This window comes from Lissotriton helveticus, chromosome 7 (genome assembly GCF_964261635.1).
Source record: "Lissotriton helveticus chromosome 7, aLisHel1.1, whole genome shotgun sequence".
NCBI lineage: Eukaryota > Metazoa > Chordata > Amphibia > Caudata > Salamandridae > Lissotriton > Lissotriton helveticus.
In genome coordinates, this window is record NC_136068.1 from 440,042,483 (window position 1) to 440,065,592 (window position 23,110).

At 45.8% G+C, this 23,110-nt stretch overlaps 1 protein-coding gene across 1 annotated transcript in view; it reads right to left on the bottom strand.

The window, feature by feature from the left end:
- LOC144768570 (structure-specific endonuclease subunit slx1-like) overlaps nt 1–23,110 on the bottom strand; it is a 497,482-nt gene that overhangs the window by 428,003 nt on the left and 46,369 nt on the right. The window lies entirely within an intron of this gene.

Sequence of the window (23,110 nt, forward strand, 5' to 3'; positions counted from 1 at the left end):
GCATATAGAGAGAGAGGATATCCAGAAACAGTATTACAGCAGGCTAAAGAGAAAGCCAGCCAAAAAGACAGACAACAACTGCTTGAAAAAACAGTTAGACAACCACTGAAGAGGGAGGTATTCGTAATCAAACACTCCACATCTAGTAGACACATTAAAAACAGTATCCTGACACGATGGGAAGTCATCGAACAAGAAAATGATTTTAAAGAAGTGTTTTTTGATAAACCCATGTTTGCACACACAAGGTCGAAAAACATTAAGGAGATATTAAAACAGTCTCAGACAAAAAGGACTGATGTCCGGCACAGAGGTATGGTAAAGTGTCACAATTGTGGACATTGTGGAAATGTAATGGTAGGGGATGTTTTTACACACCCCCAGACAGGCAAACACATACAATTGAGACACACGTCGGACTGCAACACAAGCATGGTAGTCTATGCCATTAAATGCCCTTGCGGGTTGGTCTATGTTGGGAAGACCACAAGAAAGGTCAAGGTTCGCGTAACAGAGCACAAGAGTTTGATAAGAACCAGTAACCCAAAATCCAACCTAGCCATGCATTGGAAAGAGAGACACCATACAATCCCACAATTACGGTTCACAGTGCTAGAAAGCATTAATCAAGAGGTACATGCTGACACCAACCGCCAATTAGCACAAAGGGAGACATACTGGATTCGCCATTTGAATACGCTTGAACCCGATGGGCTTAATGACAAAATTGAATTAATTTGTTTCTTGTAAATACCTATCTGTATTGAGAGCAACATCTGTTATTGTTGTGGTTGTTTTTATTCTGGCAATACTGTTAGCAACTTTGTCACAACCAGCACTTACTTAGTTTAGGAGGATAGCATTATTTAGAGTTTCCTATGTTTCTTTTTTGATTTTATTGGTTTATGAGGAGTTTGCACACTAGACTCTCTGACCAAATGACTAGCTAGCAATGGCGCCCGCAGGAAGACGGAGTTGAGTAGTCCGTTTTCGATGTCCACGCGAACACGTCAGTATTCATTTAATGCAGGCGGAAGGGCAGCGGCTTGTGAACGCAAGACGACGGGCAGAGGAGAGGTGTTTCTTACGAACAGGTACGCGGAAGAGAAGGGGTTAGATACAAGGCGGGGAGGCGTTAGGTTTCAGCAGGAATCTTAGCAGCGGAGGACTCATAGTGATTCTTGTGTTTCCCGCAGATAGCGATAAAGCGGATCAGGGCTACATTGCATTTTTCGAGAGGACACGCAGTGACTAAGGTAGGCGTCGGTGGGTCCCCATGTGCTGTGTTAGAACTTTTTCCGACAGTGGTTTGGACAGGTAGTCATTTTTTCTGTACTTTATTTATCCAGGACAATCACCTTTTTGAGAGGATAAGTCTTTCAGTGCGCAGACTCAGGTACATGTGTACATGGGATTACACTGTGCATGACCATACAACGATTGTGGTGTTGGCACTTTCTTGTTTTGCACGTAGGTGAGGGTTGAGCTAAGCTGGTACTAGTTTTGACAAACTTGCACTATAGTCAAAATGTACACAGGGTGGAGTTTGGGGCTCCCCAATTTCTACGTCTGATTATTGTCATTGTATTCATTTCAATTACAGTATTCCCCTGATGAAGGTATAATCATACCGAAATGCATTGGGAGTAACTGAACCAGAGGATAGGCTAGTTGTTGCACCAAGGACATTCTGCTGCATAACTAAATACTTATAGGGTCCAAAAATCAAGACCTATTGGCTATGCCAATGCTTGAAAGTGAAGAGAGTGGAAGGCTGATCTTTGCAGATGGCAAAGGCAAGCACTATGTGTTTTTAAAATACCCCTCACACACTATGAATCCCATAGTGTCATGCTTCTTAGTGTGTGAGAGGTATTTTAAAAACACATAGGGCTTGCCTTTGCCATCTGCAAAGATCAGCCTTCCACTCTCTTCACTTTTGAAAATTAAAATCTTTTTCTTTTACCCATTGATAGAATCACAGTTTGTATACATAGCTTAGGAGAGTGATTCTATCACCACTACCTCTATACTTCCCCTTTTGTTCATTTGAATATGCCAATGCTTGTTCTTTTGTGTGTATATGCTTTGCTGTGCTGCTTACTGCAAGGAAGTTTTGACCACTGTACTCTTGTTTGGAACTCGTTTTAAGCCTTACATATAAATTCCTAATTCTCACTTCACAAATGTCTGGAAGTGATAATTCACACTAACAATATCCAAAATTTCTAGACAGTCCTGGGAATCTAAATTTCGAATGGGAACACGGAGTTAAATTGTTCAAGAATTACTTAGTGGCCGTCGTTTAGTCTTTATTATTCTATCAAAAGATAGTCATAAAAGTACATCATACAAAGAATAAACATGTACAGAATATAAATACAGTCCAATTGATAAAATCTTTCCATTTCTTACATTAAAACCGTTCATCCAAATTCCTTTTAGTACATTACCAGACATCAAGCCACAATGATCACACTTAAAATTCAATTACTAATATTCTAAAATTCTTTGAATCATGTCAATTCCTATCTGCTAGATACTCAAAGTTTTTCTCATTTTAATAGCTTTCAGGATAAACAGGGCAACACAGTAACAAGTCAGGGGATCACCCAATGTCACTGCTTCTTTATGTGACCTGATATAATGGCTAAGGAGTAGAGGCTTCAGATAAAAACATCTAAAATGCTTATAAAATTTACAAAATAGCAGAAAATGCATTGTACTCTGCTTACTCCTGTTGTCACATGGACATAGCATATCTTCGGGCGGATACAAGTTAATGAGCAATGCCACATCTTAATCTAATTAGCACAAATAAATGATGGGCATAGGTCACATATGATAGATCATTTTTTGTGCTTGCCTCTATGTTATTTTAAATATACTGTACCACAATAGATTTATCCTTTTCCACCTTAGTTCTCATGTCCAGCCTAAATTCTAGGAAGGTAGTTTTAATCTCTTTCTTTGTATATATCAGTGTCTTCGAAATTTCTGACCATATTGTTACCTTATACACGTTTTGCAAGGTGGAATTAATATACGACAGCCATGGTATTTTAAGCGCAGCATGCAATTTAAGGCAATCTAAAATAATCTCTTTTGTAAAATCAGTTTCTTCCCTTTTTCATACTGAGTCCCTGAATACGAATGGTTGTGCCAATAGTAGGTCTTCAATAAACTGGAGACCCGCCTCATAATGCGCGATGGTATTGAAGCTGATGGTGGTAAATATAGCAAGCGTTTCAGAAAAAGATTTTCTTGTATTTGCAAGACCTTGTTGTTTGTATAGCCCCAGAGCCTTGCCCCATAAAGGGCTGTGCTTGCACCTTTGGCTTTATACAAAGATACCATCTCGTGGGTTGGCCGGAAGAAAAAAAAAATTCCCTGGGTTGCCCTGTTCATTTTGGCTCTAGTATTAGTAACATGTTGAGACCAAGAGCCGTTATCCATAAAAAGAATACCTAAATAGCAAAAGGAAGTGACGGTCTGGATAACACTTTTTTCAATAAAAAAGGTTTTCAGCGGTTTAGGTTTAGGCCCACAGATCATAGTGTATGTTTTGGACTTATTATAACCATTTTCTTCTGTACCATAAAGGTAGAGAACGCGTCCATCAGTCTCTGTAAGCCTTTCGCGGTTCTTGCTAACAACACGGCATCGTGTTGTTAGCAAGAACCGCGAAAGGCTTACAGAGACTGATGGACGCGTTCTCTACCTTTATGGTACAGAAGAAAATGGTTATAATAATCTGTAGATATTTATCTATTCCATTAATGACTCGAGAAAATTAAATTGGTGCAAGGACACAACCTTGTCTAATCCCCCGCCCACTCTAAATGTGGGTGTAAATTCTCCTTGTGGGCCAAAACGGACTTGACTAGATAACTTCTCGTACAACCGAGAAAGAAACCCTACAATCGCCCTAGGTGCTCCCATTGAAATTAGAGTTGTCCAGAGCAAATCATGATCAACCAAGTCAAAAGCATTGTTCAAATCGGCAAAGCAAAGGTATAAGGAGCCTGCCTTTGCCCTGGTATATTTGCCGATAAGCAGTGCTAAATTTGTACATTGCTCGATAGTCCCTATTCGCTTTCTGAACCCATACTGTACCGGTGTTAAAATTGAATATTTGGGGAGGAGCCTAGCTCGAGAGCGTAATGGCCGCCTTTTAGCTCGGCTCCGTCGGCCCTCCGGCCAACCTCGAATATCCTGCAATATATCCTGTACTGCGACGATACTTCACTACAGATTTTGGAATTTAACGACCCACTCTTACTCACCGTCTGGTCCGGAGGCTCCTGCGTGCTGTGGGTCCGCAGCTGTGCCCTCGGTGGGATTGGGGCCTCCGGGCGCTCGAGACCGGGACCTCGCCTGTGGGACCCGACCGGCGGTGCTGAGATTGCCGGCCTCGGCCGCGAGAGTGAGCCACTGGTGGGAGCCGTTGTGTGTATGCCCCGGCGATCCTGAACCGGCCCCGATTTGTGTCGGCTGGAGGGGGACGGGATGTGTCGGGGGCTGACTGTGTGAAGGGGTCCCTTCGCCTTTGTTCTGTCCGGCAGCCCTGGACCCCGCGCCTGGCTCTCGCTTGTGGGGCCCGCCACTGTTCGGAGGGGCCCCCCCCCCCCATTGAGCGCCTGCCCGTTCTGTGCCGGTGAGGCCATTGTTGGGAACCTCCGGAAGTCTGTAAAGTCCTACATTTGGGAACTGTTTGGGGGCCCACGGTGGAGTGCGGGGCGGCGAAACTCACAAAATGGCTACCAACAACGTGGGGGGTGATCCGCTCTGCACCGACGAACCTTGCTGGCCGGATTGCGTGGAGGCCTGGGCGTGTGCTCGAGCGCCCACGCTCGGAGATGTCCTGGACGCCTTGATGTCCTTGTACGCTGTTTTGGCCCCCGGTGCTTCTCCCGACCCCATGCGGCCCGCCGCCATTTTGGGTCGTCGCTCTTTCATGCACCCCTGTCGTCCTGATGCCTCCATTGCTTTGCCCCCTTCGGCTGCACCAGGAGTTGCTGTCGCTGTTCTTCGGCCGCTTGATGGGCCGGTGGCTTTTGAACCTCCGCTTTCTCACCGCCCGGAATTCGAGGACTTGCACACGACGCGGAGATTTGCTCCTTCCCGGACAATTTGGAACTACGGTGGACCGCTGTTTGCTCCCGCTTCGATGGATTCGAGCTTTTGTCCTGGTGGGGTACCTTTGCATTGTCGAACTGCGAAACTGGACTCCGGCTTGCTTTTGCTTGCCCTGTCGTTGCTGCTACAATTGACTTGCTTCATTGACTTTTTGTATTCCATTAGTATGGTGGCTCTCCCTACTCTACATCACTGCCGTAACCCTGGTCAACATTACGATTATTCTGTGCTGGGTGGTCCGCTTCATGTTATCCTTTATTGGGTTGGTTTCGTGATTAGGAAGGGATGGGGGTAAGTTGCAAGACACTGTTAGACTGCTGGGTTACCTGTCTGTTGCACTGATGCTTGTACTCTCGACATTGTGAAACGTTAAAATTTCCCCCCCTGCGGGTTTTTGCTGTATGTGAAGGTGTAGCACTGATTTGATAATTATTCATTTGCTGGTCGGGGGAGGGTCGTAGCCGAGTGGGTTTGTTCATATCCTCTGGCTCCTCCCTCACATCTTATTTTTGTTTCATATTCCCTTTCTTCCTTTTTTTGTCTCCTTATTCTACTTTCTCTCTTTACTATATTTCGGGTTTCGGATTAGGGCGACAGGCACGCTGTTTGGAGGGTAGGCCGTAGCCTTTTGCAGGGGTGCGGGGTGGGACGGGTGGGCGGGGTCTTTCAGATGTTTCTTTTTCGGTTCTATGGCCCTTTTCTATCCCTTTATAACGGTGCCGCTTCTGTCCTCGCTTCTCTGGCATGAGTGGGTTGGGGTCTGTCGCTATGCCACTTTTATCTGTTTCGATGCTGCGTCGCGACTGCCATACCCTTCTTCTCGCCAGCTCTCTACTTTCTTCTGTATTATTAGCCGCGGGATGCCTGGCCCGGGGTGGCGCCCATCTTGCACGATTGTGTTTCTCCTTTTATATTTCTTTTTCTCTGTTCCTCCTTCTTCCCCTTTCCCTGTTCTTGCCCTTATTGGTTTCCTCCCCTCTGTTTCCCCCCTATCTTTCCCCTTTCCCTCCCTCCTCCCCTTCCCTCTCCCCCCCTTTTCCCCAGGCTCGTATGGCGAGTAGGTTTCGATCGTGCAGTTTATCTGCTCCCCTTGCCTCCGTTAGCGTGTTATTGGGTGGGGGGCGTGAGATGCTGGTAGTACTTGTATGCTTATCTACTATATTTTGCGTTTGTTTTGTGCTACGCCCGACTCGTGTCTTCACGTCCCCCCTCCCTTCCCCCTCCTCTTCCCATTTTGGCGAGGGTGTATTTTTGTTTATTGTTTTTTCCGTATTTTATGAATCTGCCATGAGCCTTGTCCCCTATTATAAAATGGACCTCATTGATCCTGATATTGGGCCGTTAATGTCGCTTGTCCTTTCCTTAGCATTGTTTTAAATATGTTTGCCTGCCTGCCAGCTGGCCTTGTGTTGCTTATTTTGACTTTTGATAATTTTAATTGTGGCCGGCCGGATTGGTTGTGGGCCCACGCATGTCTATCCTGTTGATGCAAATAAAGGTTTTCCAAACAAAATTTAAAAAAAATAAAAATTGAATATTTGGTTGCCCATTCCTCTAATCTTATCAACAAGACCCTACTCATAACTTTCATAGATGTATCAAGGAGTGAGAACGGTCGATAGTTTTTATACCCCTTTTTAAATATTGGTATGATTATTGATTCTCCCCATGTTTCTGGGATTCTATCTACAGTTGCTATATTAAACACCCGAGTTAGGATGGGTCCCCATAAGGTAGGTGCTGTTTTAAAAACGTCTACTCGGACACCATACGGGCCGGGAGCCCGACCCCCGGCACTCGCTTGGACTGCATAAATGACTTCCTCATTGGAAATATTCATGGGGAGGTTTCTACCTTCACTCATCAGACCATCCAGTATCGTCCTCTGCATCATATTACTATTGAAAATTCCGGAAAAATGATTAACCCATTTGTCCACGGAGACAAAAGAACAAAAGTCCGGGATGTTATCGTTCTTCAGAAAAGGGGCATTAACTACATCCCAAAAGAGCTTGTTATTTTTGGTTTTTGCCGCTATAGTCAAATTTTCCTATGCCTCTTCCTTTAATATCTTTCTCCGGGCAGGTACAGCTATCTTATACTCCCGTCGTAGGGTTTAAATGGTGGACAATTCTCTTGGTGATTTGGAAAGAGCATGCTTCAAGTCCCTAAGGGCTTTAGTACAGGCACCATCAAACCACCCCTTCCTTTTACTACACAATGGTCCTGGGGTTTTAGTGAGGATTGCCTTAATTGATTGTGTAATGGTTGAGAAATTGTTCGGCCAATAACACCAGTGTAATTTCTTGCTGTAGACAGTATGCAATTTCCCTTTGGGTAGAATCCACTATTTTCCTCATCATTAAACATGGGTCAACACCTGACCATTTTATTTTTATCCCATTTGTCCCAGTTACATTTATATGTTGTGCTAGATCATAGGCATCAGTCTTTTTCCACCAAAAGAAAAAGGATAATTGTAACAATTTGTGATCGCTAAATGGGGAAGAAACTACATTAAGATTACCACACAAACCAACAGCAAAAACAGATACCGATACATTGTCAATGGTGATTGTGCATTCCTTCCCATAAATGTTGGGTATAAACACCCATTATGGTCGCTGCCCCCCTTGAGGAGTTGTAAATCATATTTTGCGATCATTTGATTAAGTGCTTCCCCATAGTCGTTATGGCTAAAATGGTCAATTTCCTCGCCGACATTTAGACTACCACAGGGCATCGAATTTGGTCCTCCACATGCAGCTAGATTAAAATCTCCAGCCCAAAATACAACATACTCTGTATTAACTAGGAGCAAGAATGTTTCGAAGCCCTGATCAAGGGAAGCTACCAGGTTACTTCTTGAAGAATTTAAGACATTATTATAAAAGTTTATGATTATCAAGTCCTTCTCGTCCTTTTTGCTAAGCCATACCAATCGTGCATGGGGACCCACTGTTGTAGCCTTTATGATATTAACAGATAGCTTGTTGGACACAAGGATGTGTAAACCCCCCTTAGCTCGGCCAGCTTGTGATCTAATAGCTGCTAAGAAAAGGGAGGAGTACCCTTCAACGTGCATCGGGTTAACACACCAGGTCTCTTGTAAGCATATGATATCATATTTAGAGATAAAAGTAGCCCAGTCAACTATTTGAGCCTTGCCTGCCAGCCCGTGTACGTTGCAGGTAGCAAAAACATAACCTTTATTGTAAAGGGTCTCTATACAATTTACTTGTGGTACCATTTATATGTTCTTGGAACAGCTATGATCCCATGCTCTGGTATTTTTTACGATTCTTTCTGTGTGTTTTATTTTATTTATCCCATGCTTGTTGTCTATATTGTGTCTTGCTATTCATTTGTTATAATCATCTTTGTTCATTGTAAAGCGCTCTGATATCCGCAAGGATCTTGTTCGCGCTCTATAAAACCTCTAAAATAAATAAATAAATTAGAAAATCATTAGGGTTGTCATCATTACTAATTATTCCCTTTCTATCTACATCAGGCCCTTCAGTAGTAGAGTCCTGCATACTTACATGTATGTTGGTTACCATAGGTTGGTTCGTATGATGGCTAACCTTAGAAACATCCATATCATGCAGAGCTTGTTGATCCTTAAAGCCCCCCGCACCACTTGGCTCAGTACTGAGTCATTCATTGTCATCTAGACCACTCAGTACTTCAAATCTTTTGGGCATTACAAGCGCCGGGGCAAAATAAGCGTACAAACTTTGGGTCGGCCTCTCAGTTTGAAAATGCAAGGTACCCTTATGGCCTCAGTCAATACCCCTCATGTGGCGGTAATAACAACCAACAATGGGAGTATGTTCATGGCTGTAGACTCGACAGGTAAAATCCCCGATCTATTAAGAATACCTTCTGCACTACTGGGGCTTCTAAAATTGATTGTAACACAATCACCCCAGTAATCTTTTGCCAACCGGCCAATCCACCCTACCCTCCTTCTGAGCAAGATCTCCTTGGCTCTACTAGGGGTGAATACGTTTTTTTTTACTTAACCAGTGGATTACCTTATGCGTCAGGCATTCTGTGGTTTCCATAGACCCTTCTTTGAGTGGGTGAACATTACCCAACATTACCACATATGGACAACATGCAGGTGGTAAATTAATAGTAACTAGGTCTTCTGGGGAAGATTCTTCTCAGTGCTATGAGGTTGTTGGTTCGGACCTTGTTGCTGTAATATCCTCTGCCCACCCCTTGTGGCACTACTGCTTGGTTTAGATACATTAACTGGTCCTTGTCACATTTAGTTTAGGTCCATCTGGTCTGATTCCTGTGGCTCGCTCTGAATTTGGGGGTTGGCCGCTAGGGATTACACTCAGGTCCTTGCCTAGTAGTCTACGATTCTCAACCTGTTGAAATCCGACACCCTCATTAACTTTTTTCATCTCTTTCTCCACCCTACACAACCTTTCTATAAGTGAGTTTACTATTTTATTAATAACAGTAGATCATTTATTACAAAAGCATGCCCAAATGTGTGAGTCCATTTGATTGTTGTCTTCGGGGCCTTCTCCCAATAATATACGATCGTCTGGGGTTCGAGGGGTGAGCAGGGATTTTCGCTTCCGTTTAGCAGCTGGTTTTTGGACTCTAGTCCTAGCTCTTTCTGTCCTTATAGATGTGACTTCCGGGGTAATGAGCAACGGTCCCTGTTCACCTCTGGATGTTGTTGGAATCTGGTCGTTGAGGGCACTATCAACTCTTACTTGCTCAGCTTGGTCCATTTCTTCATTGACCATACCCTCGCCAATGTTTTACGGCATTTATACTGGTAACACACCCCCTCACATCGGACCCTTCATCCTGGCCCAATGAGGTAATCGACAGGCGCCGCTCTGCCATATCAATTTCTTTGGTTAGAGCTCCTACAGCACGTGCTAGATAGCGGTCAATGGTGGTGGGTCGCTTGGGTGTGTTTAATGGACCAGTCGCTAGTTGCTTACTGGCTACCACTTTTTTCCTGCCCATCTCTTTGGACACGTATCTATCAGGGTCACCGGGTCACCAGGTATGTTTGATTAAAACTTGCTCTCCTTTGCGACTCAGTTCTTTCCAGGGATACAGGCACGGCAAAGTTGTATAGGGGCTCTATGATAAAGCCAAATGATTAAACTGGTAACGATGTTCCTACTTACAGATTGCTGGCACTACCTGCTGGTTATGCACTATGCATATCACGAAGAGGGTCCAAGAAAAGCCAAGGGGGGGTGACCCTACCCTGCCTCTTCCTGGCGATGACGGGCCCGCCCTTGGCGCTGCGGGTGTGCTGATGCAGTAAAGTAAAGTAAAGTCCACATTTGTAAAGCGCACAATCACCCGTAAGGGTCTCTAGTCGCTGGGGGGCCGTTGGGAAGATTAAGCGAGCTATTGCCCAGAGTCACATGGTGCTGGGCTGACCTGCCGCCGGAGCCGGGGATCGAACCGTGGTCCCCAGATTCCAGCGTCAGTCGCCCTGGCGCCACACTTCTGGTGTCGCCTCCCGCACCGTATGCAGATGAAGAGGCTGCTGGGGGACTGAGCAGTGCCTCGTGTGGTGCCGAAGGTGCTGTCCGCCGGTATTGGCCCCCAATGTGGTCAAAACAGGCTTTGGGGCTCACCAGCCCTTTCAAAGTGAACTCCTTCACCAGACCCCAAAAATAGCCTCTAAAATAGCCTCTATCACTGGCTCCGGGCCCTAGAACCGGCTACTGCGAAATAATCGCATTAACCGGTTCCTGCTCCTTGATCCGGGTGAGCTCACAACTCCTCTCACCTCACTGCACCTTTCAGATCTCACAGGTTCTCTTGCAGCATCTCAGCACTATCACACGCCCTGATCTCCTTCTGGTGGTGCAGGTATGGCTGGTATGGCGCTGCTGGTAGCCGAAATCCGTTATCAGTTATCCGGTGAAATCATCAACCCACTCCCGGGAAGGAAAGACCCCTCAGGTAGCCCAGCTTGGCTCCACGGAGCTCGCACACCTCCCTGGCTGAACCAAAAACTTCAGCCCTTGCGGTTCTGAGCAATTAGCAAACCGCTAAGAGAACGCTGACAAGAACACGCTGTCCTTTAGCGTCCAGCCCTCACTCTGCTGGGAAAGAACTAGTCGCAGTCTCCTACCTCCGCCACACCCGTAACACCAACCCGGCCTGCAGCTCAGGGAGAGGTGTCTCCGCAGCCCCACAGTCAATGATAAGTTCCCATCGGCTCCGTGAGAAGTAGCAAGTCCTGCCCCGTCTCACCGCTGAGGCGGCTCCCACCGCTCTCCCGCTTCGGCTGCAGACCCGGCTCAGCCCCGTGTGCTCCTTGCACCATCTGATCTCCGGCGGCTTCCGGCTCAGCCCCGTGCTGCTCGCACCGTCTTGAGTCCACAGGGATGGAATATCCTACTCTGGGTGAGGCTAAACTGCGAGTTTCCATAAACTACACTGACAGTTGCAGTGTTGTGTACTTGCCTTTGCCATTGGTGTCAGTGGTAAGGACACTCTGAGCAAAATTAGCAAATTCCTGTAGGGGAACTGCAGTAAAAATGTTGCATTTAATCCTGACAAATTACTGGTCTACTGCTACATTCTAAATAAATTCCTTTCTCACTTTCAAAAGCTGCCATAACCCATGAGTTTTAGCAGCAAAATTCTCCAGAAACGTGCTGTAAAATTCTGCAATTTCTTTTTCTACTAAGGAACAAGGGAACCCACTAGGTAAGCAAGGACCTGGGGTATCAATTAAAGTAAACAACAATGGTCCTTGACAAAGAAAAATTACAATTTCAATAATTATAGGCAAGGAGTACCCGCATCCGGCGCGATCGTGCTCCGGAGACGGTTTCGGAAGTTCCATCGAGAACTCCAGGAGCCTTACTTAAGGCTTCCGCACCCAGCAGACGTATCCAGGAATCGCAAAATACAAGGGTGTGGAGGGTCAAAGGGAATGTTTAACGACCTGCCTACTCGCTCCCCAGATACAATACAAAATACACAAAAGAGTAGACCAGGTCTGGAGGTGGTGTGTGTTTGGACATGTGTCAGTGAAAGCAATGGGACACCGATGCAGATGAAATAGGGACTGATTAGTCACACGGATATTAATAAATCCCACAGGTTTGAATAAATCCCATCAGACCACCCAGTTGGTGGTGTCTCATCATGTGGGGATTCGTGAGTTATTCAAAACCATTCCTGACCATATTAGTGTCAGGGTGACATAGAAAGTCTATGTCAATCGTTCGTCTACTTAGTAGTGTTCATAAAGTGCAGTGCTCAAAATTATAGTGATGACTCAAATTGATTACTTAGACCCCAAGAATATTCATAAGGAGATCAAGGTATCAAAAATTAAAAACACGCCAATTAGTTACAATGGATACTACCCTAGTGGCGCTAAGTGAGGTGGTCGACATGTTTCAGCCAAACGGGGTACTACCCCAGCTTTCTTCAGGACCTATCATATACAGATACTACTACCACTGACATTGCTTAAATGTGAGGAACAGTAAGGAAATTGCGCTCATGATAAGTCACATATCTACCAGGAACTGTTTGTTCTCCATAGTTCATTCGAGGAAAGGAGACAAAAATTCTTCCCAACTTTGTGTGGGTGATGACCTCACCTCGCCCGGCAACCGCTCGGGAGAATGAGGCCCCGCTCTGTCTGTCGGTACCTCTTGTGATGAACGAGCGGAAGTGGAAGGTGGGATTTATTAATATCCATGTGACTAATCAGTCCCTATTTCATCTGCATCGGTGTCCCATTGCTTTCACTGACACATGTCCAAACACACACCACCTCCAGACCTGGTCTACTCTTTTGTGTATTTTGTATCCAGGAATCGGCAACCTTTTAGATGCCCCAACTGGAACCAGTTCCGCACATCTTGATTGCGACTTCTCACTGGTATGCGGGTACTCCTTGTTAATTAACTCCCCGACAGGAGCCTCACCCTAGGCCTCCACGCCCTTCAGCCGAATCTAGGAATCGGCAAAATTCTGGTGCCTCAATTGGAACCGGTTGTGTACTCCTCGATTGCGACTTGTCACCGGCCCGTGCATTAACAACAGCGCACTGTCAACCCCGACTGTACAGCCCAGTGCGGTACCCTGGGACCCTCAATTTTAGGCTTTCAATTCAGGCAAGCATTTGAATGTCCTGATGATGATCCATAATCCTATACTGGATCGAAACGCCGTCGACAAATTATGTAGTCTAAACACTAGCTGACAACCTTGTGCTTATCATGTTTTCTCTACATGTGTGAAGCAAATATATTGGAAATTTTCTTTTTTTGCTCCTGTACCTTTTCAATGCCTGAAAATTCCTAGTTAATTGTACTGTGTACTGTATGTATAGCGTGGATACAGGACTGTGTCCCACTGCCCTATTGTTGTTCTTTGAAATTTGACCTATCTCACTATCAAATAAATTCTGAAGTCCGGCTGGACTTCATGTTCATTATAGTGCACATTGTAGCCTATAATTATTGAAATTGTAATTTACTTTGTCAAGGACCATTGTTGTTTACTTTATTTGTAAAATTCTGCAAGGCCTAGGAATAATCTAATCTCCTCCTTAGAATTGGGAGTAGGTGCTAATCTGATTGCCTTTACCAAGTCTTTAACGGGAGGACTGCCATTTTTTTCAACCTTGTGTCCTAAATATGTTACTGATCTTACAGCAAACTTAAATTTTTTTAATTCCTCAGTCAGCCCCCTTTCTGTTAATCTACCCAACACTTCTCACAATCTCATGTCGTGTTTCTCTTTATTTTTCCCCATAATGTGTATATCATCTTGAAAATAGGTGACCCCTTTGAGATCACCCAAAAGCTTGTGCATCAACTGCTGGAAAACAGCAGCCACCGACGCTAGGCCAAATGGCATAAGGACAAATCTGTGGCAACCAAAGAGTATTATAAAAGATGTCAGGCAATAAATAATCACATAAAATGTGTGCAAACTTACTTTCCCACAGCCTCCGTTGCCCAAGTGTATATGGTGACCCAGAATCAAAACCAATTTCTATATCAACACCAATTTCTATATCAACACCACCAATCTTCATACAACAAGAAGGTTTTTTTCTTCATAGATCATCAAGCCCCAGCAATACTTTGTCAAATGCAATCCTCACACTCCGAATCATTCCCTTCATCAGCCGAGGCATCTGGATTACCCAGGACACATTTGACTGTAGATTTGCTACATTTTTTCTACAAACCTTAGGAAAATGCCCATATATTTCACAGTAAGAACATTTAGATTTGATTGCTGGGCAATTTTTATCTCTTGCCATATGTCCTTTATTGCCGCACCTAAAGAAAACTGGACAATTGTCAATGCGGTTCTTGTTTGGTGCGAAATTGGGAACCATCTTTTTGTTCCCACTCTTAACACCAGAACTCTTATTAGACCCGAGGACCTTACATAGACTTCACCTTCTTTTTTCGCTGCTTTAGCACATCTCTTGGACGTCTCAGCTTTTTTAACAATGGCTATGATTTAATTAAGGGAAGCATCTCAACAAACTCCCAATTTTTCTTGCACACTGGTATTAATTGTGTGTGTATAATGATCTGATCACGTATTAATTCATCATGTAATTGTCCAAGTTTTCCATTAATTGCTCATTTTTTAAGTGCTAGGACATAGTCTTCCACAGGTTCAGTTTTGCTCTGCTTCCGTTGAGAAAAATCATACCTATCAATTGCTGCGCAAACTACAGGTCTATATATAGTTACTATTCAGGTCTTCTAATGTGTGTTTAAAAACATCAGTATCGTCAGCCTCCCTGTCTTTCTTCACCATCTAATTATATACCTGTAGCCCTCCAGACCAAGGCTGTGAAGAAACTAAAAATTCTTCCTAACACTAGGGAACTCATCCAGACTTTCCTCTTCAGTACCTGAAATGTAGTTCACAAAATAGTTCTTTCAATCAGGCCTTTTCATAGCAGATTCTCCAGATTTAGGAAGAAATGGCTTAGCAGGCGTAAGTGAAAATATCTGAGCATACATGTTATCTCCTTATTTAAGTAAGGGGGCCACAGATCTTCTCAACAGTGCGCCGTGAGGGAAACGGCATTTCACGGCCAGTCACTGCCAGCCACACCTCGGGGACCCGGGACCTGCTTGCCTGCTTGCGTCGAGCATCGCGCTGCCGCCGCTGTGGTAAAACTACATTACCCAGCTGGCCCAGGCTGCAGGCAAGCGCGAGGTCATCCACATGCCCGGAGGCGCCTTATCAGGAGGGAGCGCCTTGAGCTCCAGGGGGCCACAGATCTTCTCACCAGCGCGCCATGAGGGAAACGGCATTTCACCGCCAGTCACTCTGCCAGCCATACCTCGGGGACCCGGGACCTGCTTGCCTGCTTGCGTCGAGCATCGCGCTGCCGCCGCTGGGTTAAAACTACATTACCCAGCTGGCCCAGGCTGCAGGCAGGCGCGAGCTTGAGGTCATCCACGCGCCCGGAGGCGCCTTATCAGGAGGGAACGCCTCTCGCCCCGCGAGTCGTGCGCGGGAGCAGCCGGGAGAAGCCCGGGACAAGGGCGGGGCCATCAGGGGCCAGCAGAGGTCGGGACGGGCCACCCTCCTAAAGTCCATCCATGGGGAAGAGGAAGCAGGTCTGCGCTGGGGACGCTGATGAAGGTAAAAGAGCAAAGCACCCCAGAAAGTCTGAGTCTATAATATCATATTTAACGTCTGCGGTGGGGGTTCTGTCTAAAGAGATTGCCAACGCGGAGAAAGAACTGGGTCGGGGGGGGGCGGAAAATGACCCCGAAGCAGGCACAAATCATACTAGGGTCATACCGCTGGAACCGTCTATCGTGATTACGAACCCTAACCAAGGTCTGGCCTTACAGCAACCAGCATTACCAACCCCACCGGGCAGTCCTGGGCTATTGAGCGACACCCCGATAGTGTGCAACCACATAAGCGGCATAGAAAGCGCAAGCCAGTTAAAACAGCCTGCAGGACGACAAAACCAAGGGCTGAGGGTAGTCAACCTGACCAAAGCTTAAAAGACAAAATTGAGGACTTAATAGAGGACTTGTTCACCTCACGACTAGAACCTGCATTAGTGTCTATTGCTAAAGACATTGTGGACACACTTAATACCTGTGTGGCGGGGATTCTGTCTAAATGTGAGAAAATCGATTTGTTCCTACAACAGTACCCAGGGGGGGGGAAGGTGCCTGCAACTCTGCCACAAGTAACCGTGGGGAATAAGCCTTTGGTAGGAGCAACGTCCACGGACCCCACACCTAGCAGACCTTGTTATAACACTGGGTTCGTAGGCACAGAGATTCACTCACCCACAAGGGTTGGGGGTGGGAATCGTAACCCGGAAGTGAGCACTATGGAGAACCTGGCACAAGGGGGTTTTAGGCAGCACAGATCATATGGCCGAACTCTGGATCTCCCGCCAGAGGCCTCCCCTTTGATGGCGGTCTTTACAGGGGTACTGCCATTAAGGGAGGGCTCATATGAAACAACTCACAACCTCATGTCTCAAGCCAGGTAGTGGTCTGCGGAATTTAGCACTGGAGGAGTTGATATCTCACATACAGTAATAATGGCAAGGAGGGTCGGGTGGGTAGGGCGGAGTCACAAGAGTATTCCGGGGGACTGCGTGGTGGTTTCCTTTAATAATAGGGCCAGTGCGGAAAGACTCTTCTGGGATGCCTCAGATCTTGATAATAAGGGTATCAGGCCACTTCCCTTGGGATTTTTCTACCCCCCAGTAACTCGGCATAGACCCCCTCAGCCACCTAGGGGGGTATATGCACCCTATAACCTTGTGCACATGGCTCCACACCAGGGGAGGCACTTTGCAAAGTCGAGTACCGCTCAGGGGCATTTATATGGGGGGGAAGTTTCAACCACAGCGTCAACCACAAATATTGCCCCAGCCCCACGGCCAGGTCCGCTTTCCATGGGGGATTTAAGCATTTCCAATCGCTTCTCCCCTCTGTCAGGGATGGAGTCAATTGAATGACTACCCACGGAAAATCCAGGGCAGGGTGGGGTCTTGGGTACTACAAGCGGTTTAGTTATTAGCCAGGTTGTACCCTGTAAACTCCTAAGTTGGAATGTGGCAGGGATTCGTTCGAAAAGCACAGACCCCCTATGGCTGAAATTTATAAGGCAATTTGATATCTTGGCCTTCCAGGAAACCTGGGATGCCGCCTCTAGCTTTGCATTTGACGGCTATCTTAGCTTCACTAACCCTGCGACCCAAGGACATGTGGGGAGGTCAAAGGTGGGCCTGCTCTTCCTTTTCTCCTTAAATCTTGCCGGCACCTTTAAAAAACTGACTACTGAATCCTGTAATTTTATTATAGTTGAATGGACCATTTCCGATTAGAAATACATTTTAATACATTTATATAACGCAATGGAAGGCTCCCAGCAGAAAGAGAATTTGAGTAATTTAGAAACATTTCTGTCAGTCTATAAGCATAATGAGTCCTGTGTACCAGAAATTTTATTAATGGGAGATTTTAATATACATCCCTGTTTGTGGGACTGTTATGGAGATGATCATGGTGGGCTGCCGGGGGGGGGGGGGTACCCCATTTTGAACACAGCAGGAAGGGCGATGCCCTTGAGGAACTACTATCCAACTTAAATTTATTTGAACCAAGCAAGGAGGAGGGGAGTGAGAGGGTCCCAACTTTTATAGGAAGGGGAGCAAAGTCGGTTATCGACTATATTTTCATGTCCCCCCTAATTCTTGCGAAGACGTTGGCTTACAGAGTGGCAGTGGCGGTGGCGACCTTCAGTGATTATAACCCGCTTTCTCTAGAGGTTGACGTGGGGGGGTCATACCCAGACCACAGAATCGGAGGGAGGGGGCCCACAACACCTATCAACTAGAGATCAGGGAAGGAGGATCAAATGGAACGATGTAGTCCCAGAGGTTTTTTTTGAGGACCTAGCCAGGGAGGCTGAGGATAACTTAGTCATCTGCCTTGATGGAGCCACTCTGGGTACGGATACTATAACAGCTTATGTAGCAGTTTGCAGGCATATTGCCAAGAACTTACAGAAAGAGAGTAGACCTTCTTTAAAGAAGGCACACAAGTGGTTTGACACGGCCTGCTCTAAGGCACATGGGGCACTCCTCAAGGCTCTTAAGAGAAGCCCAAGGGATAAGGCACTAGTTGCCTCTCTTCGCAAAGAGTACAAACAGGCAACTAATGCGCGCAAACGTGAAATCAAAGAGGAGGATTGGATAACCTTCAATCTATTGACGTACTTAGGGACAGCAGAAAGTTTTGGTCCACCATTAATCACCCTTTTTTAGGTCTCGTAGAGAGACCTATTGCCGTTAAACCAGAAAGCTAAAAGGCGGATTTTGACGAGTGCATGTGCTCTCGTGCACGAGCTTGCCCGAGCCTTCTGCCTGCCTCCTGCCTTGAAGGCAATCTGCTTCTCCGCCCCCCTGGCAGCCAAACGCTCTTCAAAGGGTTTGCTCCACGCCGCCCGCCTGCACCACTCTCCATACTTCTCCTCCCACCTCCCACGGCCGTCCTTTCTGCCCGCCTCGCACACCACATCAAAGCATCCAGATCACAGCCTGTCCAGCCTGTACCGTCTCTCCCTACCCTTAACCCTTAACCCTTCACCCTGCCCCCACCACCTCCCGATATTGCTGCTTGTTTCAAACTTGTTTTTAAATGCAATTATATTTCCTTGTTTTTCCGTTTACTGATCTGCATCTCACAGATGCTGCAGACGGGAAAAGATAGGATCTTCACAACAAGGCTTATTCCCACTCAGTTAGTTCCTCCTGGTTTCCTGTCGCAGCTGTGAAACGCTTTTGGAAAAGGGGGGTGGTGATGGACAGAGTTTCTGAATGATGCAGAATACTCTTACCAAGTCAAGAGATCATGGTTTTAATCCATCACCGTTTTTTAGCTCACTGCACCATCCCAGCTCAGAACCTGGCTATATGCAAATTAGTCTGTTCCTGTCCCAGTGCATGATGGGAACAGGGCAAACCAAACTACCAAGCCAATTCTTATACTGGGAAGGAAACAAGCTCCCGGGGACCGGTTTCTGGCATCACAGCCTTCTTCGGCCCGGTTTGCTTGAATCCTGATGGTGCAATGAGCAAGGGACTCACGTCTGAGTATACCCTCCCACACAGTGTGGATAAAACCGATTTTGGAAAAGGGGGGTGGTGATGGACAGAGTTTCTGAATGATGCAGAATACTCTTACCAAGTCAAGAGATCATGGTTTTAATCCATCACCGTTTTTTAGCTCACTGCACCATCCCAGCTCAGAACCTGGCTATATGCAAATTAGTCTGTTCCTGTCCCAGTGCATGATGGGAACAGGGCAAACCAAACTACCAAGCCAATTCTTATACTGGGAAGGAAACAAGCTCCCGGGGACCGGTTTCTGGCATCACAGCCTTCTTCGGCCCGGTTTGCTTGAATCCTGATGGTGCAATGAGCAAGGGACTCACGTCTGAGTATACCCTCCCACACATAGTGTGGATAAAACCGATTTTGAAAAGGGGGGTGGTGATGGACAGAGTTTCTGAATGATGCAGAATACTCTTACCAAAATCGTTTTTATCCACACTATGTGTGGGAGGGTATACTCAGACGTGAGTCCCTTGCTCATTGCACCATCAGGATTCAAGCAAACCGGGCCGAAGAAGGCTGTGATGCCAGAAACCGGTCCCCGGGAGCTTGTTTCCTTCCCAGTATAAGAATTGGCTTGGTAGTTTGGTTTGCCCTGTTCCCATCATGCACTGGGACAGGAACAGACTAATTTGCATATAGCCAGGTTCTGAGCTGGGATGGTGCAGTGAGCTAAAAAACGGTGATGGATTAAAACCATGATCTCTTGACTTGGTAAGAGTATTCTGCATCATTCAGAAACTCTGTCCATCACCACCCCCCTTTTCCAAAATCGTTTTTATCCACACTATGTGTGGGAGGGTATACTCAGACGTGAGTCCCTTGCTCATTGCACCATCAGGATTCAAGCAAACCGGGCCGAAGAAGGCTGTGATGCCAGAAACCGGTCCCCGGGAGCTTGTTTCCTTCCCAGTATAAGATTTGGCTTGGTAGTTTGGTTTGCCATGTTCCCATCATGCACTGGGACAGGAACAGACTAATTTGCATATAGCCAGGTTCTGAGCTGGGATGGTGCAGTGAGCTAAAAAACGGTGATGGATTAAAACCATGATCTCTTGACTTGGTAAGAGTATTCTGCATCATTCAGAAACTCTGTCCATCACCACCCCCCTTTTCCAAAAGCAGCTGTGAAACGCTTCACACTACGGCAGACTTTCAGGCTCCTTTTTTTCTCCAAAACAAATGCTAATACAGTACGATGTATTCACACAGCTACACAAAACAGCGTGATGAAAATAGCGATTTAAAAAAAAACAAAGTTAAAATCCTATTGCAGCAAAAAAATACGCTTTTTTTTCATTCACAATTTAATTTTGTTTATCAATAGCTACAAACAGAATAGGATAAACCAAAATAGTCTCGACCTATTTGTTTATAACCTACACAATAGGACCAGGGGATAATGTTGGACTCCTGCTCGCGCTACCCCCCCACACCCTCCACCCCACACACAAACCAAACAAAACTTATAGTTGCACTTTCAGCAAACCGGTGTAAAAAAGCTAAATTGTTTCCTTATAAACACCCTCTTAAGTAGTCCCTCACACCCACGGAGTAACAGCAGTATCATCCTCCTCCACCCTACAATGGCACCAGAGCCTTCCTTCGGGGCTTCCTTTGCGGGACCTCTTATACATAACGCACTAAAGCGCCTAGAGCACACTGCACGAACACCCGCAAGGCGGGCAAAGTCTTAACTAAAGGCATCTGGTCTCGGAGTTGCATACGAGACTCATCTGCTTTGGTCCCTAAAACAAAGTAATCCCTTCCACTCCCCCGCCCTGCCCCGGCACGTCGCATTAGTAGGCAGCCCACCCCCCCTCCCTCTCCATATGGTCGCTCGAGCTGCAGGCAGCCCACCCCCTCCCTCTCCATATGGTTGCTCGAGTTGCAGGCAGCCCAACCCCTCCCTCTCCAGCGCCTGCCTTTTCTCTGCCCACGCGGGGCGCCTTTTCTATTCATTTGTGCCTCGTTTTCCCCTTTGTGGCCAACCTATGTGTCTTACATACAAATAGAAACACAAACCATTTTATAATTATTTATAAAGGGGCCCTCCACTTAAAGGGGCACAAAGCTTGCTCCACTGTTTATAGTCATATCGGCCTCCTCCACCCTAGAATATCCCTAGCGCCTTCTGGGCTTCCCTTAAAACACCTCTTACCTGAGCCGCTGCACTAAGGGACGTATAACTCTCCTCCACCCTACAATAATACAAGAACCTTCGTAGCTTTCTTTATGGAACATTGTACCTGTTTAACGCAATAAAGCGCCTAGAGCACGTAAGTTGTAATGTGCGCTGTATGCACATATTTCATATCTCCTCTCTTTGACCTACTTTATGTTTTATTCTTCAACATTACTCTGTGCCCAGGGCTAAAAAGGTTGCGCCACCTTAGAGTGGTTTCTTTTTAGCAGTCAAATCTGCACGAAACTTTGTACGTTATTGTGCCTGCTGCAAATAAGTGTGTGTCTCATATTGTTTTGTGCATAGGCTTAAAGAGTCTTTTGGGTCAACTTCTAATTTCTCCTGGTTTAATGTTAATAATAGCTCTGGCAACAGCCCAAAAACAACCTGTGTTACTGGGGGCTTTTTCTCGCGTTTCCGTGCTGCCTCGAGATAAGCACAAGTTTTATACGATCCTTTTGTTCCACCGCAAACCTTCCTTGTGTTCTCTTTAGAAGTAGAGTGGGGGCGGGGGTTTTAGCACTCTTCTGTCCAGCTTATCTGCAAACCTTTTGCAGAGGTTAGCTGCGTCTGGTGCTCTGTTACAAATGTGTTAAGTCTCAAATGGGGTCAACCCAGTATCCCTAAGAACCTGGGCAGTAAATCAATATTATAACAATTGGTTCCTTCGGGTGTACAACATTTCTTTTACTTACTCATAATGTATGTAGTGTATATAAAGCAAAGATCAAAATCCAACACCATCTATGTATTTATGCCCTATTTTATGAATTATAGTCATTCATAAATACTCTTTATAAGTTGCAAGATAGGCTGTACAAAAAGGTGATAAAAAAGTGCAAATGGTGACTTATAGTGCTCAGTGCTGGCGGCGCAAAAGTGACCAAACAACTGTACAACGATTATATACAAGGGTGGTACAAACAATAATTTAACTTGGTCTGCACTGTTTCAATTATACCATTGTACACTGCATATGTCAATATTAAATACAGGATATTGATATGACAGATCCAAACATTCGTCGACGTTTCGACCCTCTACAAGCGCACATGAGGCATCAGACACGGGTCTTCATCAGGACGGGGGGGGGGGACAATGAACAGCCTAAGTGATTTAAAAAAAGGATGGTTTTAATTGGTGGATTCTAGAACTGGCAGTGGGCTTCTAATGCCTATGCTAACAATAACTGCACTCACCTTCATGTAAACCCAACTGGGTTCAAGGTGGAGCTTGAACTGTGTTCATCTGTTCTGATAGAAAAGGACCTAGTTAGTGCATTAATTCTATGGACGGGGTTGGGACAGTGTTAATCAGCCCACCTTCCCTTTGTTTCTTACCTGTCGGCGTTGCAGAAAATGCTCCCCCGAGGATTATTCTATTTACCGGCTTGCTAATGTTATATGCCAAGCCTTTCTCCTAACTGAAAAGATAGGGGGCATGCGTTTAGTGGTATATAAGTTAATACGTCTCACCTATGCGTCTAAATCACAGTACACAAGCTGTGCAACTCACCTGGGTATCGAAGTTAGTATTGTACCCAGTTGTAATTCAAAAGTCGTTCAGAATAAGATTTACCGAACCGGAAATGACTTTATTCTAGGTCCCACTAAAGCCGG